The 15360-nt window shown below is 58.9% G+C and overlaps 1 protein-coding gene across 1 annotated transcript in view; it reads right to left on the bottom strand.

Moving 5' to 3' along the window:
* The window catches only part of ZBTB46 (zinc finger and BTB domain containing 46), a 57165-nt gene extending 45486 nt beyond the window's left edge, over positions 1–11679 (bottom strand). The window contains exon 1 of the mRNA XM_081256052.1: positions 11530–11679. The gene's annotated coding sequence lies outside the window, so the exon portion shown is untranslated. The remainder of the gene's footprint in view (positions 1–11529) is intronic.
* Positions 11680–15360: the final 3681 nt, after the last annotated feature.

Here is a 15360-nt window from a genome sequence, read left to right as displayed (position 1 = left end):
CCCCGCTGGTGACACTGCCTCCTCCTCCAGGGAGCCTCCAGGGGCTCCTCCCACTATGGCTCGCAAGGTGCCTCTGTCACCAGACACCTTGACACCTTCCCACCGAATCTGAGAGCCTCTCCACACAGGGACCACATCTCGACGCTGAAGAGTCCTGGTGCACACCCTTGGGGGGGTCAAACGACAGTACCGGGCTTCCCTGGTGGTGCAGTGGTTAAGAATCTGCCTGGCAGTGCAGGGAACACGGGTTCGAGCCCTGGTCCGGGAAGATCCCACATGCCACGGAGCAACTAAGCCCATGCGCCACAACTACTGAAGCCTGCGCTCTAGAGCCCGTGAGCCACAACTGAGCCCGCGTGCCTAGAGAATGTGCTCCGCCACAAAGAGTAGCCCCCGCTCGCCACAACTAGAGAAAGCCCGCGACCTGGCTGGTTGCGGGGTCTTTCCCTGGCCCTGCCCCATCTCATTGTCACACTGGATCTTGGCAGATTTAACCAAGTTAAAATGAGGTCATAACCCAAGTGGGTCTGATGTGTCACCAAAGGGGGAAATCTGGACACAGACATGCACAGAGGGACGAAGGCAGAGACGGGAAGGACGTTGCCACAAGCTCAGGGGCGCCTGGGCCCCAAGAGCTGAAGAGGCAGGAACGACCCTCCCCCAGAGCCCCCAGAGGGAGCACACAGCCCTGGACCCCTTGCTAAAAGGGAACACATTTCTGTTGTGTTTGCCATCAGTTTGTGGCACTTTTGTTACAAAAGCCCTAGAAAAAGCCACACATCCACTTAAAATTTCTGTAAATTTTTCTTAGAAAGCAAGCTGATCAGCTTAACAAGGCAGAAGAATGCTTTCCAAGGGTTTTAAATCTGAGATACGCTGTGACTCAAAATGTTAACTAACACTCGTGAGCCCTGCCGCCAAGAAAAACGTAGAATCTAAATAGGAAATAACCTAAAAGCAGTGCCTGTTCTCAAGCCATAGGATGGAATCTTTTGTTGCCTTTTTCAACTTTTTACTTTGAAACACTTTCCAACCTAAGGAAAAGTTACAAGAATAATTCAGAGAACTCCCACCTAACCCTTAACCAGAAACACCGCCTTTTTTTTTAACATTTTGCAACATTTGTTTACATCAAGTAACTGCTGGAATCTTTAATAGGTCTTTCTCTTTTGTTTGTTTGTTTAGAAATTTATTTTAGGCTGCGTTGGTCTTCGTTGCTGTGCCTGGGTTTTTTCTAGTTGCCGCGAGCAGGGGCTACTCTTCGTTGCGGTGCATGGGCTTCTCATTGTGGTGCCTTCTCTTGTTTCGGAGCACGGGCTCTAGGTGCACGGGCTTCAGTAGTTGTGGCACGCGGGCTCACTAGTTGTGGCTCGAGGGCTCTAGAGCGCAGGCTCAGTAGTTGTGGTGCACGGGCTTAGTCCGTGGCATGTGGGATCTTCCTGGACCAGGGCTCGAACCTGTGTCCCCTGCATCAGCAGGCAGATTCTTAACCACTGCGCCACTGGACCACTGCCCCAGGGAAGCCCTATAGGTCTCTTTTTTCTTAAAAGTTGCATTGCTGGAAAACAAGAGAAGCCACCCAACAACCTAAGGTGCTGCCTGGGAAACCCAGTACTGATGGGTCGCTGGGCCTGGACCTAGGGCGGGCGGAAACGTGGTCCGTCACTTTCCGGCGGGCGGCAGTGAGAGCGCCACGCAGGCTTGGACCAGCACAGATGTTTGCTCTGGCTTCCGACGGAATTTCAGCCACTAATCGGATGTTTCCAAGTCCTCACTATCCCTTCCGCACAGGCCTTTCAGACAGTAAACACTCACTAGATGCTGAGTAAATGAAGGCTGGGTGGACGGCTGCTGGGTGGACGAAGAGTGTGTGTCCGCCACGAGGACCTGCACCACGCGGCCCTCCAACAGCATGGACGTCAATGGCCCAGCAGTCCCGGACCTGACCAGGCCTCAGCAGTGAAGAGGTCACACTGGCCCCTGATAGGGGTGGGGGTGGGCTGATGCAGCAGCAGCTGGGGGCCCAGGCCAGGCCACAGGGCCTGAGGCAGGGGTGTGTGATGGACGCAGGAGGCCAAGGTGGGACAGACCTGGCGGGAAACGGGTCCCAGCATGGGGATTACCTGGACCCACTAGGATTCAGCTGGGCGCCAGCTCAGCAGGTGCTGCGGGCCCCGGGGTGGGGGCTCCTTTGGGGAGAATCCCTGGGGGGAGGAGCCCCTGGGGGCCAGTTCCTCCTCCCCCTGGCTGGGGCCGGGCTTGGGCTCCAGGGAGGGCCCGGAGGTTGAGGGCACCCTGTCCCCCCTCTGGCATGGGAGGGATAGCCTCCCCCCAGGGAAGCCCTTCTCTGTCAAGTGCGGCTGGGACAGCTCCAAGGTGCTTTAAGACATGAAACCCTGATTCACGAGGTTGGAAATGGGAGTTGCCACTGACCTGGGGAGGGCCTCGGGGACACAGGGGCTCCCCAAGCCCGCCCTGGTGACAAGTGGCTGCAGCCCACGGGTAGGGGTCCCCCACCCAACTCGGGGGCTTCGCCATCCCTGCCACAGAACCGTGCAGCACAGGGCATAGGTGGGGGTCAGGCTTGCTGGAGGTGGGCACCCCTGTGTTCGGACAAAGCCCACACAGGGGCTGTGCCGTGAAGCAAGGTGTCCTTCTGGAACTCGTGCCCCGACTCACAGATGTGCTGCATCTTCAGCCCCGATTCTACTTTTGGAACCTCCCCCAAGGAAATAACCGCAGCACACTGAGAACGAACAAGCCCCAACTCAGAGGAGAAAAACAATGTGCTTTCCAGGGGTGCTGAGAATTCATGAGAAATAAGTGGGAATCGGAGCAGCATGGACCCAGCACATGTGCTCTAACCCCCATCGCTCCACGCCAGTCCCTTATTCACAGACTCAGAGATGAAAGGCCTGTCCACCACCCGCTCTCATGGGGCCAGATGACACACTTCAGACCCAGGGTTGGTTTTTACCCAGGGACAAAAACGACTTACCTGGGAAAAAACTAAGGTAAAAATAGCTCATGCCTCCAAACAAACATTAAAACATTCGAAAGGAATAATCTTGCCAAACAAATTATGTTAAAAAAAATTCCAGGGCTTCCCTGGTGGTGCAGTGGTTCAGAGTCCGCCTGCCGATGCAGGGGACGCGGGTTCGTGCCCCGGTCCGGGAGGATCCCACATGCCGCAGAGCGGCTGGACCCGTGAGCCATGGCCGCTGGGCCTGCGCGTCCGGAGCCTGTGCTCCGCAGCGGGAGAGGCCACAGCAGTGAGAGGCCCGTGTACTGCAAAAAAAAAAAAAAAAATTCCAAGATGTTCCTATACTTTAGTAACCAATGGCAAATCTAGAATTTTTCAAATAAAACTTATATAGGTGATGATTATCTTGAAAATTCCATATACATCTCCTTGGGACTTCCCTGGCAGTCCAGTGGTCAGGACTCTGCGCTTCCAATGCAGGGTCACGGGTTCTATCCCTGGTCAGGGAACTAAGATCCGACTGCCTTGCAGCACAACCAAAAAAAAAAAAAAGTGAAAAAAACCCCAAACATATATATCTCCTTAACGAAAGGTACAAGTATCTTTCAAAGCAGGCAGCAAATATGAAAATGATTCGTTTTTACGTCAGAAATTCCGATGCAGACGTCACCGTCACACTTTGGACCCTGAGTACCAGACACATGGGTCCCCCTCGCCTGGGCTACTGACCCCTCACGGGATAACAGGGCAGGGCTCCTGAGGGTCAGAGGATGCCACCAGCCAGACCACCACGTGGGACCAACAGCCGTGATTTTTCAACAAACAGCACGAAACAGAATAAAGATCTCAGAGGCGCCACCCCAAGTGCAACCCACCCCGTCCCACCCCAGCAGGCGAGGGTCCTCATTCAGGGGGTGACCGTGAGGGTGAACCAAAGTGACGGCAAGGACCCTGGCCTCCCAAGGTTGCGGGGCCCCCAGGCTCCTGGTGACCTTGGGACCCACCGTAGAGGGACTTCACCCGTGAACGTGGAGGACACGCCAGGGACAACAGCCCTGTCCACAACCACGGCCGCTGGTCACCATGGGGCACCTCCACACTCATCACTGTAAGAATCAGGAATTTCAGACCAGCCACTCGACAGCCTTACTTGATGGCACGTGAAGCTCCTCCTGTTACTACAGCAGGGAAGAAAGTTTTCTAGATTGTGAAGGCTACGTTTCAATAGCTGCTACACTTCATTTTCCAGTGTCTCCTACAGGAAGCAATAAAAACGCCATCCAGAAAAGGGGCCACGAGTCTCACCAGCTGCCTGGGGGCGAGAAAGGCCTGGGTCCAACCAGGGGGGCAGACGGGCACACGGGTATCCAGCCGTGCAGACGGGTCCAGAGGAGGGGCTGGGTCCTGCTTTGGAGCGGCGGCAGCAAGTACCCACCCCAGCGGCCCCGTTGGGGACCCTGGGCTCCGCCTCTGCTCCCCGCCCCACGCCCTCCTCCGGGCCCTGCGCATCCGTCTCCGTGGCAGGTGTTGACATCTGTCTGCCCTGTCCCTTCCCCTCTGGGAAGCAGAGCAAGGACCTTGTTGGCTGCTGTGTCCCTGGACCAAGAGCCCTGCTTGCTGCAGGCGTGGGGGCGAGTGCAGGTCCGCAGAGTGAACTCACCAGTACCGTTGTCACTGGCCACGTCTGCTCTACCAGCAAGGGAAGGGCAGGAGTGAGAGGTGGCAGCTGGAGACACACGAAGAGGCCTCAGGAAACGCTGGGATTGAGAAACGTATGTGGTAATGTGTCAGGCAAATACGAGCTGTAACGGTATAGTGGGTTGAATCACGTCCCCCCAAAAGATAGGTTCAAGTCCTAACTGCAGGGGCACGTAACCTCATTTGGAAATAGGGTCTTTGCAGATGTAATAGAGTTAAGATTAGGTCATTACGGTAGACTCCAATTCAGTGTGACTGGTGTCCTTATAAGGAGAGGGAAATTTGGACACCAGGGTGAAGGCCATGAGAACAGGACAGGAGGTTGGAGGGATGTGTCTTGGCCATGAGCACCCAGGACTGCCAGCAGCCGCCAGAGACTAGAAGAGGCAGGAAGCGTCCTTCCCTGGAGCCTCCAGAGAGAGGGTGGCCCTGCCCGCACCTTGATTTAGGACTTCTGGCCTCCAGACTGTGAGAGACTAAAGCTCTATTGTTTTAAGCTGCCAGGTTGGTGGTCCTGTGTTCTGACAGCCGCAGGGAACTCATTTAAGCAGCAGCCGCCTAACTTACACCAACTGCTCCGCGGTCAGACGGTAGGAAAGGCCTCTGAGATGGGGCATGAGGGGTTCTCAACCAAGATCCACAAAGTCCAGTCTCACCCCTGGACCCTGGGCCAGGGTGCTGGTCCCCTCCCAGCGAGCGGCTGAGGGGGATATGGGGAGTGCATGTTCCCTGCCAGCAGGAAAAGGGACAAATCATTGTCTATCCTAATAGTTACACGTCCAAGAAAGTGTGCACCAAGAAAAATAGAACCGAGATACCAAACTCACGACTTCATGGATATTCTTGCTTCTTCAGACGAGGTAAAAGAAATGTTAAGTAAATGTGAGGCCGGTGTGACCCACGGGCTGCATCGGGTGAGCTCGAGAGCTGGTGCTCGCCCTGCATTGCTTCTCCAAGGCTCGGTGAGTCTGCTGACCTCAGGGAAAGACACCCTGTCTTTGAAGGGCCACCTGTGCCTCAATGGAGCAGATCTGCCGGCCACAGCGAAGGCGGGTCCCCTGGCACTAACCCTCCCCGACCTGCTTCTCAGGCCCTCGAGGGCACTCACACACCTGCAAGTGCTCCCAGCTCCACGGCATCCTGACCCCCCGCTCACCACAGAGGAACCACGGTCCCCGCGGCCACATGGTACTGCCACCACTGGAAACTTCCACCCTCCCTCTGGTCCCGGGTCCAGGCAGGTGGGATTTCCACCCCACAAAGGAATCAAAAGCAGCAGGTGATGGAGAAGCCAGACCAGAGAAGGAAAGATATTTAAAAGACCACCCATCCACAGCCAAGTGTGTATCACACTGTCCAGTAGAGCTCAGTGACTTTAATGGTAAGGGATGTCCAAGGACACTGTCGCCTTGTCACTCATTGTTCTGGTCTCATTCTACCAACAACATAAGAAAAAAAGAGGGGGAATTCCCTGGCAGTCCAGTGGTTAGGACTCTGTGCTTTCACTGCCGAGGGCGCAGGTTCAATCCCTGGTCAGGGAACTAAGATCCTGCAAGCTGCGTGGTGTGGCCAAAAAAAAGAAAAAAAGAAAAAAATAGGAAAGGTCAAGGTACCCAATATTAAAGACCACCTGCTTCAGGTGCATAGTGAGCCTGTCATGATACGTGGTCCCTGACCTTCTGAAAAGTTCTTCAAAACACTCTGAGGTTGAGGGGGGAAAGTCTTCAAATAAAATAAAAGCGATGAAATAACAGAGTTTCTATATCACCAGAGGCAATGGAAAAACACCATTACTTCCGGCTGGCCAGCCTGCTCCACTTTCTGTGTGAGAGAGGGCGTGGGCCATGGAGCCGGCCGCCACAGGGCTGCCGGGAAGGACCGGCTTTCAAGCGCAGACCGGCGGCTTCTTTAGAGGCCAGGGGTCAGGGTGGGTCCTAGGCCAAGGTGCCTGGCTCCCTAGAAGGGGCGACGGCCACCTGTGTGCGTGACTCTGAACATCAGACGTCTCTGACTCGACCTCGTCTGGAGCACAGCGGACATCGCTGGCCCAGGACCTGGACGGCGGGGGCCTGGGCTGAGCAGCCAGAGGCCCCGCGATTCTGGGAGTGTTCCCCGCGGAGCCGGCTCCCTCCTGCCCCCGAAGGAAGCAGAGTCGTTTCTGAGCTGTCTTTGAACCTCCTAAGGAAAAGGAAACTGCTGCTCAGAAGCGGCATTACTTTGGATGGGATGGGATGAGAAAACAAAATAAACCTGCTCCAGACTTGGAGGGGGCCACAGCAGTACGCAAAGGCCCATTCTAGGCGCCTGCCTGGCCCGCTCACACCAGAGGCGGATGCGCTGCCCACTTGCCCCACACCCCTGAGCTCCCCCAGGCGACCTGGCCCTCCCCACGAGTCTGCAGCACGCCTGACACTCACCCTCCCCCGCCTGGTTCTTCTGGACCACCCTCCTGGTGGCTTTTCCATCGCCCTGTCCCCCCTCTCACCGTAACCAACTCTCCAGTGCACACAGAGCCCCGGTGCCTTCCCTCGCCCAGCGGGCCCAGAGTGGGTCCTGTGAGTGTGCTTCCAGAAAGCCCTCCTGTCCGCATCTGCGCCCACACCGTCCCCGTGTAACTCGGTGCGGCCACCTCTGTGACTGGGGGCGGATGAGCCCTGGGAGTCCGTCCGGAGGGCAGCACGCCCGCACCGCAGGCCGGTGTGCGCCTGGTCTGGAGCGCTCGTGTTCTGCTGGCCGACGGTCCTCCTGCCCCAGGCTCAGCCATGGGACAGCGTTCAGAGTGGCCGCAGAACACAGGTCAGACCCTCCTCGCGCCAGGTGACACAAGCTCAGAGGGTGACTCGCCCAAAGCCACCCAGGCCGTGCCGCCCACGTGTGTGCACCTTCACAGAGGCAGCTCTGGATGCTTGAGATTCTCGAACCGTCCATTTGCAGCCCAAGACACAGAGTTGCCTTCTTTCTGCTCTACACAGAAGGGGTCTGACACGGGGCCTCAGGCCACCACATAGCACTGACAGGAGGGCTTTCATACACAAATCTGGATCTCTTCAGAAGAGGGCTGCACAGCTGGTCCACTCGGACAAGCAGTGCTGGGGTGCTACTTGGGGGCCAGGAAAAGGACAGCTTCCCCGAGACCTTCCCCAAAAGACGAAGGGTGGTCTGTGGGCATGGATGTTCAGGAAGTGATTCCTGTGCTGCAACATGTGCTTTGGAAGACGTCATTTGAAACTACACCACCTCTTGCCCCCATCCCAACAGCCAATCAGCCCCCAAAAGCTGCCTGGCCCCAAGAGTCCTGCCCTCTCACTGGCTACCCACTGTTGGCAAAGCAGAAGTTTGAACAGAATTTGCTGCACACGCACCGGAACCGGAGGCTGGCACCATGGGCCCATCAGGGGCGGGGGAGGTGTCAGCACGGACACCCTTTCCCTCCAAGAGTCTTTAGAGAGCCCACCAGGTGGGCTACACCCTGTCCTGCTTCGAGCTCTCACTAGCATCTGTCACCACATCAGGTCACATCGGTGGTTCCTGTAGGCTCCCGCCCCCCCCACCCTTCCCAACGGGTCACCGGCCCCTCCGTGGGAACTCTGTCCCCAACCTGGCCTGAAGGCTGGTCCACAGCAAGCCCTCAATAAGGCCAAAAATCGTCATGAGTAAGAAACTCTGGGAATGTCTCTCTAACATGACTCAAAAAACACATCTGTCAAAACACAAAACCCCCGTAAATGCTGTTGAAAAATATGTTGACATTGTTTCTCAACTTTCTAAAGTGCCTAGGTCGCTAATTTTTTAAATCTAAATAATGGCATTTAAAAATACTTAGTCAGTTAAAAATCTAAATAAGAGTTAAAGGCACTGTTGAGAGATACTGGAGGGAAAACTTTGCATAAATCACACTAAGGTCAGATCTGACTGGTCTAGCTTGTCCTTATCCTTTACTAGAAAAACTTTTCAGTTTGTCAGAAACAGTTACTTTTCTTTTCCATGATTTCTCTGTCTACGAGCAGAACCAGAGGACGTGTTCTGTCATCATCAGCAAACCAGAACACGAAGCCCGAGTACACACGTGTCAGGCACACAAAGTACCGAAGCTAGAAAGGCAGAAAAGAGGGAAACCGCCAATGATCCCATGGTTGAAGACCCCAGCTGTACTGGTCATACCAAAGCCAGAGCCAAGAGCAGAGGACACGAGAGCCAGGATTAGGACAAGACAACCGTATTTCAAAGACTGAAGTGAGTCTTGTGGCCTCAGTAGCGATTTTTCAATCATCTGTTTATTCTTGGGAGTTAGGCCATTCAAGCACACTTGTGGCAAGAAGAAGAATCCTTGTTGTTCCGGGGAGGGAGCAGATTCACAAGGGAATTCTTGACAATCTACCATCACTCAACCGATTCCAAAGTAGAATACATTCGATCAGAGAGAAGAAAACGCCTCCGTCTTTATGAGAACACGAAGCCCCCAGAACAGGGCACAAGAACTCTCCACCCACTTCAACACAGAGGCCAAGAGGGCACCTGGGCACATAAAGCATCAGCAAAATGAGGAATGAGTTCAAGTTCACGGCTCGTGGAGCCTGCTGAAGATGTTCTGCTGGGCTGTCCTCAGCTGGTCCAAGACCTCTGGTAGACAGCAGAGCAGGAGCACAGCTGCCCCAGAAACACAGACCCCAGGGACACAGTGGCCCAGTTTCCCTTAATTTGAAAAACCCCACATAAGGACAATGTTGGAAAGTTTGTTAATATTTGGTTTAACGTGTTTGCAAATAACACATCTTCTGACTGTAAAAGGGTGTCCTTCCAGGTACCGGGAGGAGTCTCACCCATTCTCAGGGTCGACCTCACCTTCCTGTGCTAATGTGTGACCAAGGAGGGGGCGGCGGCCCCCTGACCCTGGGTGACCGAGCAGGGACACAGAGCACCCAAGAGCCCCTGCAGCCAACAGTCCGCCAGTCCTGAACATCAGAAACTGGATGTGGGAAAACAGCTCACTTTCAAACACGAAACAGCTAAACCTGAACAGAACTTATCTCATCAAAACAAAATTCTTTCGTGCAGTATGATGTCAATGAGGCCTAATGAAATCCTGTCCGGAGGCTGGCCTCCAAGAAAGGCTGAATTTTCGGTTTAGCCTAAATGCGTCCATTCCACCACTCCCTCAAGAGAACTCTCACAGTAAACTCCACACACACACCTCCTTCCCTTCAGTAAAAGAAATAAAAATAATTACTAGCTTTTTAGGGGAACACAGTGCCTAAGTTCCTACTTAAATCTAGTTAACTTCTGCCTCAGTACGCCCCTGGCTTAGTCATTTCTGTAATAGCAAGGTGTCCCAAAGTTTTCAGTTCACAGCACCTAAAACTACCATGAAATGTAGCAAGGAGAAGGAGTCCACTATGATAAAATTCTATTGTTTACTTCATTATTCATGTGAAAAACCCTTCCGTAAATTTGCCTTTGGGGAACAAACTATTTCCCACTCCTGTAGAGTGGAAACACTGCTTTCACAGGCAGCACGCAGGCCAGCGATAGAGTGAATCCACAGTCTGCTACCCAAAAGGGAAGTTAGCTTTGACGATAAATCCAGTATGAAAGATTCTACAGCTGATACAAGTAAAACGCACGCGAGGACTCCGCACAGGTGTCTGCGCGCAGCCGGGTTCGCTAAACCCGTTGCCTAATTAGCATTTCTGTAAACAATGCTGATAACAATCTTGCCTCCGCAATCCACGACAAACGCGTCGCTGAGATTGGAGCACGGAAAGCGTGAGGAAATTCGCTGCGAATCTCGGTCAAACTTTCTTTTGTTTGTATTTCCTCGGTGTCAGAAAATATCAGTTCTTCGCCCATTTGGTTTGTACCCAGGCTCCTCCGTCCAGCCCTATTGTGCGTGCTCCGTTAAGCCTACAAATAATGAATTTGTTAGCAGGGGTGGAGGAACCCCAACTAGCCAGAACCCTCCTCCTGCTGCAGAAAATCCCCCATTTGCCATCGGGATTGAGTTGTCAGACAGTGACTCTTGCTACCCTGTGAAACTGACATGTCTATTTACAGAGAAACAAAGACGCTGCTCGCGGCGGACCCCGCTCCCTCCGCGCGCCCCGTCCGCTCTGCGCGCCCCGTCCCCTCCGCGCTTCTCTAGCCGCCCGGCCTCGAGGCCCCTGCGCCCAGGTTCAGCCAGTAATTAAAATGGAGACGAGGCCGGTGCCCGGCTTCAGGGGGAGACAATGACCCCCAAGGCCCGGCGGGGTGCGGGGAGCCGCCGCGCCCACCTCCCGCAGTTCAGACTCCTGGCAAACTCGGCGCGGGCGGGTCCGGGTGCGGCTCGCAAGCGCGGGCGGGGGGCGCGCGGGGCGGAGCGGGCGGGGGGCGCCAGGACGCCCCCGGGCTGCCTCCTGGGGCCGGGCGTTGACGCAGCAGAAATTACCAGCTGGAAAATTCCCCTTTTGGAGGTGACGGGGGAGGGACCGCGGCGGCGGCGGCGGCAGGAGGCGCCGAGGGCGAGGGGCGCGGGGCAGCCCCGTCGCCGCCTCCGCCTCCGCGCGCAGCCCCGCGGGGACCCCGCGTCGCCCTCGCCCGCCCCGCCCCGCCCCGCCCGCGCCACCGGAGATCAGGGAACGGAGGGGGCCGGGCGGGGGTCGCTACCGCCACCCCCGGAGCCGCAGCCGGGCGCGCCGATCGCCTTCGGGAGGGCGCCCCCGCGGGGCGGGGCGCGGCGGGGCGCGAGGGGCAGGCGGCGGGGGCGCGCCCGACTCGGAGCGGCCCCGGCCCGGAGCAGCTGGCCCGGCCCGAGCCCCGGGCCCGCCGCGATGCGCCGGCCCGGCCGCGGACAATGAGCCGGCGCCGCTTACCTGTGACCCCATGGGGCGCGGGCGAGGGCGGGCGCCGCGGCCGCCGGACCAGCGCGGGTGATCGCCGCGGCCGCCGGGCGAGCGCTGCGTCCGGGCGGGTCCGAGTTGCGCGCTCGCCTCGGCTGCTGTGTCCGTCTGTCCGTCCGTCTGTCCGTCAGGCCGGCGCGCGCCCCCGCGCCGCTCCAACCCCGCGGCCCCCGCCGCGCGCGCGCGCGCCCCGCCTGCGGACCCTGACCCCGCCCCCCGGCGCGCGCCCGGCCGCTGCTGATTGGCCCGCGCCCCGGCCCCGGCCCCGGCCACCGCCCCGGGCCCCGCCCCGCCGGCCCGGCCGCCGCCCCGCCCCTCGGTCGGCCGGCTCCGCTAGCGGGGCGGAGGGGGCCTCGGCGGGGGTCGGTTCGCCTCCGCCCCCCCGTGGGCGGCCGGACAGCGGAAGTGCGGGCTGGAGCTCGCTCGGCATTGTGGGAAGCCCCCTCTGCGGGGCTGGCGGGGGGCGGGGGCGGCGCGGCGTGGGGTCTCTAGGCGCCCGAGCCCCTTCCCACGGGGACCCAGCAGCCGGGAGACCACCGATGGGAGATGCGGGTCGGGACGAGGGCAACCCAGCCCTGCCCGGACTGCGCCCCTGGCGTTGCCCACGCGCCTGTTCCTCGGGGGCCCAGGGTCCCCGGGCCGCAGGCTGTCCGCGCCCCCCAACGCACAGACGCGCCGCGCGTGTCTCGCAAACTTCGCGCCTTCCCCGCAGGTTGTGCTGGCTGCGCGCTGTGCAGAGAAAAAGCGCTCCCACGGCGCCCAGGGGCTCGGGGCCGCGCTGTCGGGGACCTCGGCGCTCCCAGCGAGAGGCGCACCGCGGGGCAGAGGCCACGGGACAGTGCCTGCCACCGGGGCTTGAGTTTGGCCAACTGAGGAGCATCGGCGGCCGCGCGCGCGTCGGTCCTTCCCCCCGCGAGGTCTGTCTGGGGGGTTCGGGGTCCTGCGAAGCAGCGGGTGCCCCGCTTCCCCCGCAAGCGATCTCTAATCGCGCTGCCCGAGACGGGCCCTGCGCGTCCCTTCTCGCCCCCGCTGTCCTCGAGTCCTCGGGCGGGCAGAATGGGAAGCGTGGCCCCGCATTCTTGGCTGGCCTGTGCGGGGGCAAAGGCCACCTCGCTTCCTCTCCCGGACGCGACGGTGGGAAGGGAGGTGAGCCTGTGGCTGGCCAGCCGCGGCAAGGGAGTCGAGCACGACCTGGCCATCCAATGGGGAGGCGCCGCAGGCCGTCTGCGCCCTACCTCCCTACGGGCCCAGCGCCGCGGAATTCCTGGGAAGGTGGGAGGCGGCGGGCCATTATGGATGCTTTCTCAGGATGTGTAAGGAGGCATTCACTGGGCTGCTGCTGGGGGAGGGCAGGCTTGGGGGGGGAGTGGATTCTCCCTGAGTGAACAAGGGCGGCCGCGGTCTGGCAGCCAGCGATGAAAGGCTGGGACACTCCCTCACTGCAGCCGGCGCCTGGAAATGGCTGTGCAGACACCCTCACCCCGCTCCCCGCTGCCTGCGCTGGCCCTGCCGGCACAGGGCCCCTCTCAGGCCTTTCCTGCGGAGGACCCCGGGTCTGGCACCGCAGGCCCACGTTTCCTGGGCCCTCTCAGGTGGGGGCTGGGTACAGCCATCCTCAGAAGTGCCTGCCTCTCGGCCTCCAGGAGGTTCTGGCCGGTCACTCTGTCCTTCCTGAGGGGACGGAGGGCACTCTCTGCGGGGGTCCTCCCCCACCTGCCTGCCTGGAGTGCAGTTGTAGCCCATGGAGCAAAGGATGCTGGGGAGACTGAGGAGGGCAGCCCGCCAGACAGAGGAGGACCATTCCCCTGATGGCTGCCCCCCGCGCCCAGAGAGAGCCCCCCTCACCACCAAGAAGGTTCGACCCCCAGACACTCTCCAAGGAGAACAGCGTTGCTAGGGTGCCACGTCCATCGTCCCTGCAGAACGGAGAGCTGCAGAGGCTGCCTTGGTGGAGCACACAGTGGTGCTCAGCCATTGCTCAGGAGACCTGCCCACGAGGACCTAGCCTCTTTCACCAGTACCAGGGCTCACCCCACCTGTTAGCCTAGGGCTTCTGGTCTTGGTAGAAAGTCTTACTGAGTTCTGGAATGAGTCCCTGGGGTCCTGGAACTCTCTCTCCCCTCCCCCTGCCCTGCATGATGATGAATCGAGCCTCCCGACCCCAGCAGCCCTGCCAGTGACTGGGGACTGAGCCTCTCATCTCTTCTCTTCCAAGAACAAACAGAAGGGCAAGCACCTTGAGGAGGAGGCTGATAGACCAAAAAGGCAGAACCAAGGACCGTCCCAGGGAGCTCTGATCAAGCTTTGCCTAAAACTGAAGACAGTGAAGCTTTTGGGAGCTAATAACCCCCTATCATAGGAAGGAAGGGAGGGAGGGAGGGAGGGAGGAAGAAAGAAAGGGACAAAGGGAGGAAGGAAAGAAGAAAGAAAGGGAAAAGAAAAGAAGGAAGAGAAGAGCCAATAGTAGCAGCGGTGGCCTCTCCGCGGAGCTGGGAGGAAGAGGAGGGTCATGCGGCTGGACTGCCTGGGGCCGCCTGGGTGCATCTGCTCTGATGGGGGGATGCTGGCAGCACAGACCCAGGGGCCCCACGTTCATCAGTGCCGAGGCTCGGACTCAACAGCGGGCAGACGCCAGGCTTGGTCAAAACGCCTCCGCTCTTGCTGGGGTCCCCTGGACCCTGGAGCAGGTGACACATACTGCACTTCACCCCTAATACTGGCGTAGACCCTAGGAGGGAGCTGCACATGACAACCAGTGGGTCCGTCACCGTCAGTAGAAGTGTGGCCTCTGTGAGGGCAGCTCTGCCCCGGAGGTGGCTCTAGCAACAGGCAAGGACCAAGCATGTGGGGTTGGCCTCAGTGGCACTCTTCAGCCACGGCACCTGGTGTCCAGAGGCAGCAAAGCCAACAGATGGGAGTCTGGGAGGGCCTGGGGAATAAGGTGCCTGAGATGCCACGGTGAACCAGACGTGGTTCCTGCCCCTTGCTTCGCTGGAGGACAAGACAGATGAACAAATGGATGGTCAGTGGTCCCTGCCACATGATGGTCCTTCTGGAACTTTACCCCCAGCCACATGTGTGAGCGCGTCTGGAGCCTGCCCAAGAGACACCTTGAGGCAGTGAGGGTCTGGGGGCCTGGAGAGATTAAGCATCCCCGAGGCCAGGGCTGGGAACCCAGGGGCTGAGGTGCAGAAGCGGCCAGGCCCACAGGTGTGCTTGCCGATGGCTGCCCCTCTGAGCGCGCTGCCTTCACGCCCACCTGCAGACCCCGGGCCGTTGAAGGGCAGGCTCAGTCCCCAGAGCTGCCTGGCTGGCAGGGCCCCTGCACCACGTGCTCAGCCAGCCCTCCACCTGCACTGTGTGGCTTCAGGGGGCAGAGTTGTTGGGAGGGGACCCAGCCCCACACCGGGGCTGCTCCCAGAGGCGCTTTGGGAAGAAATGTCCCTTCACCTCTCCCTTCCTAGTGTCCCCCTGGGCCAGCCCCCTCGCCAGGCCCTTCACCCCCACCCCCACCTCCCCCCAGGCAGCGTCCCCCCATCTACCCCAGCTGGGTTCTCTAGGGCTGTCTTCATGGCAATCACTGGTCAGGAAACCTGCCTGTTTATCCTCCAGCCAGTGGTGTTGCTCAGCCGTCCCCATGGCAACAGCCCCGGGAGTCCTGCCCCTCCCAGGAAACTGCCCAGAACCTGTCCCTGTCCTCTCCAAGCCCCCGCTGGAAGCGGACAGGGAGGGAGAGAGGCTGAGGGCAGGGCAGGAGACGCAGCCTAAGGATGCCCGGGCCGCTCGCAGAAACCGCCTCTGCGC

This window comes from Mesoplodon bidens (assembly GCF_964165515.1).
Source record: "Mesoplodon bidens genome assembly, chromosome: 15".
NCBI lineage: Eukaryota > Metazoa > Chordata > Mammalia > Artiodactyla > Ziphiidae > Mesoplodon > Mesoplodon bidens.
Note: the sequence above shows the minus strand (reverse complement) of the source record. Positions and strands in the feature narration are given on the sequence as shown.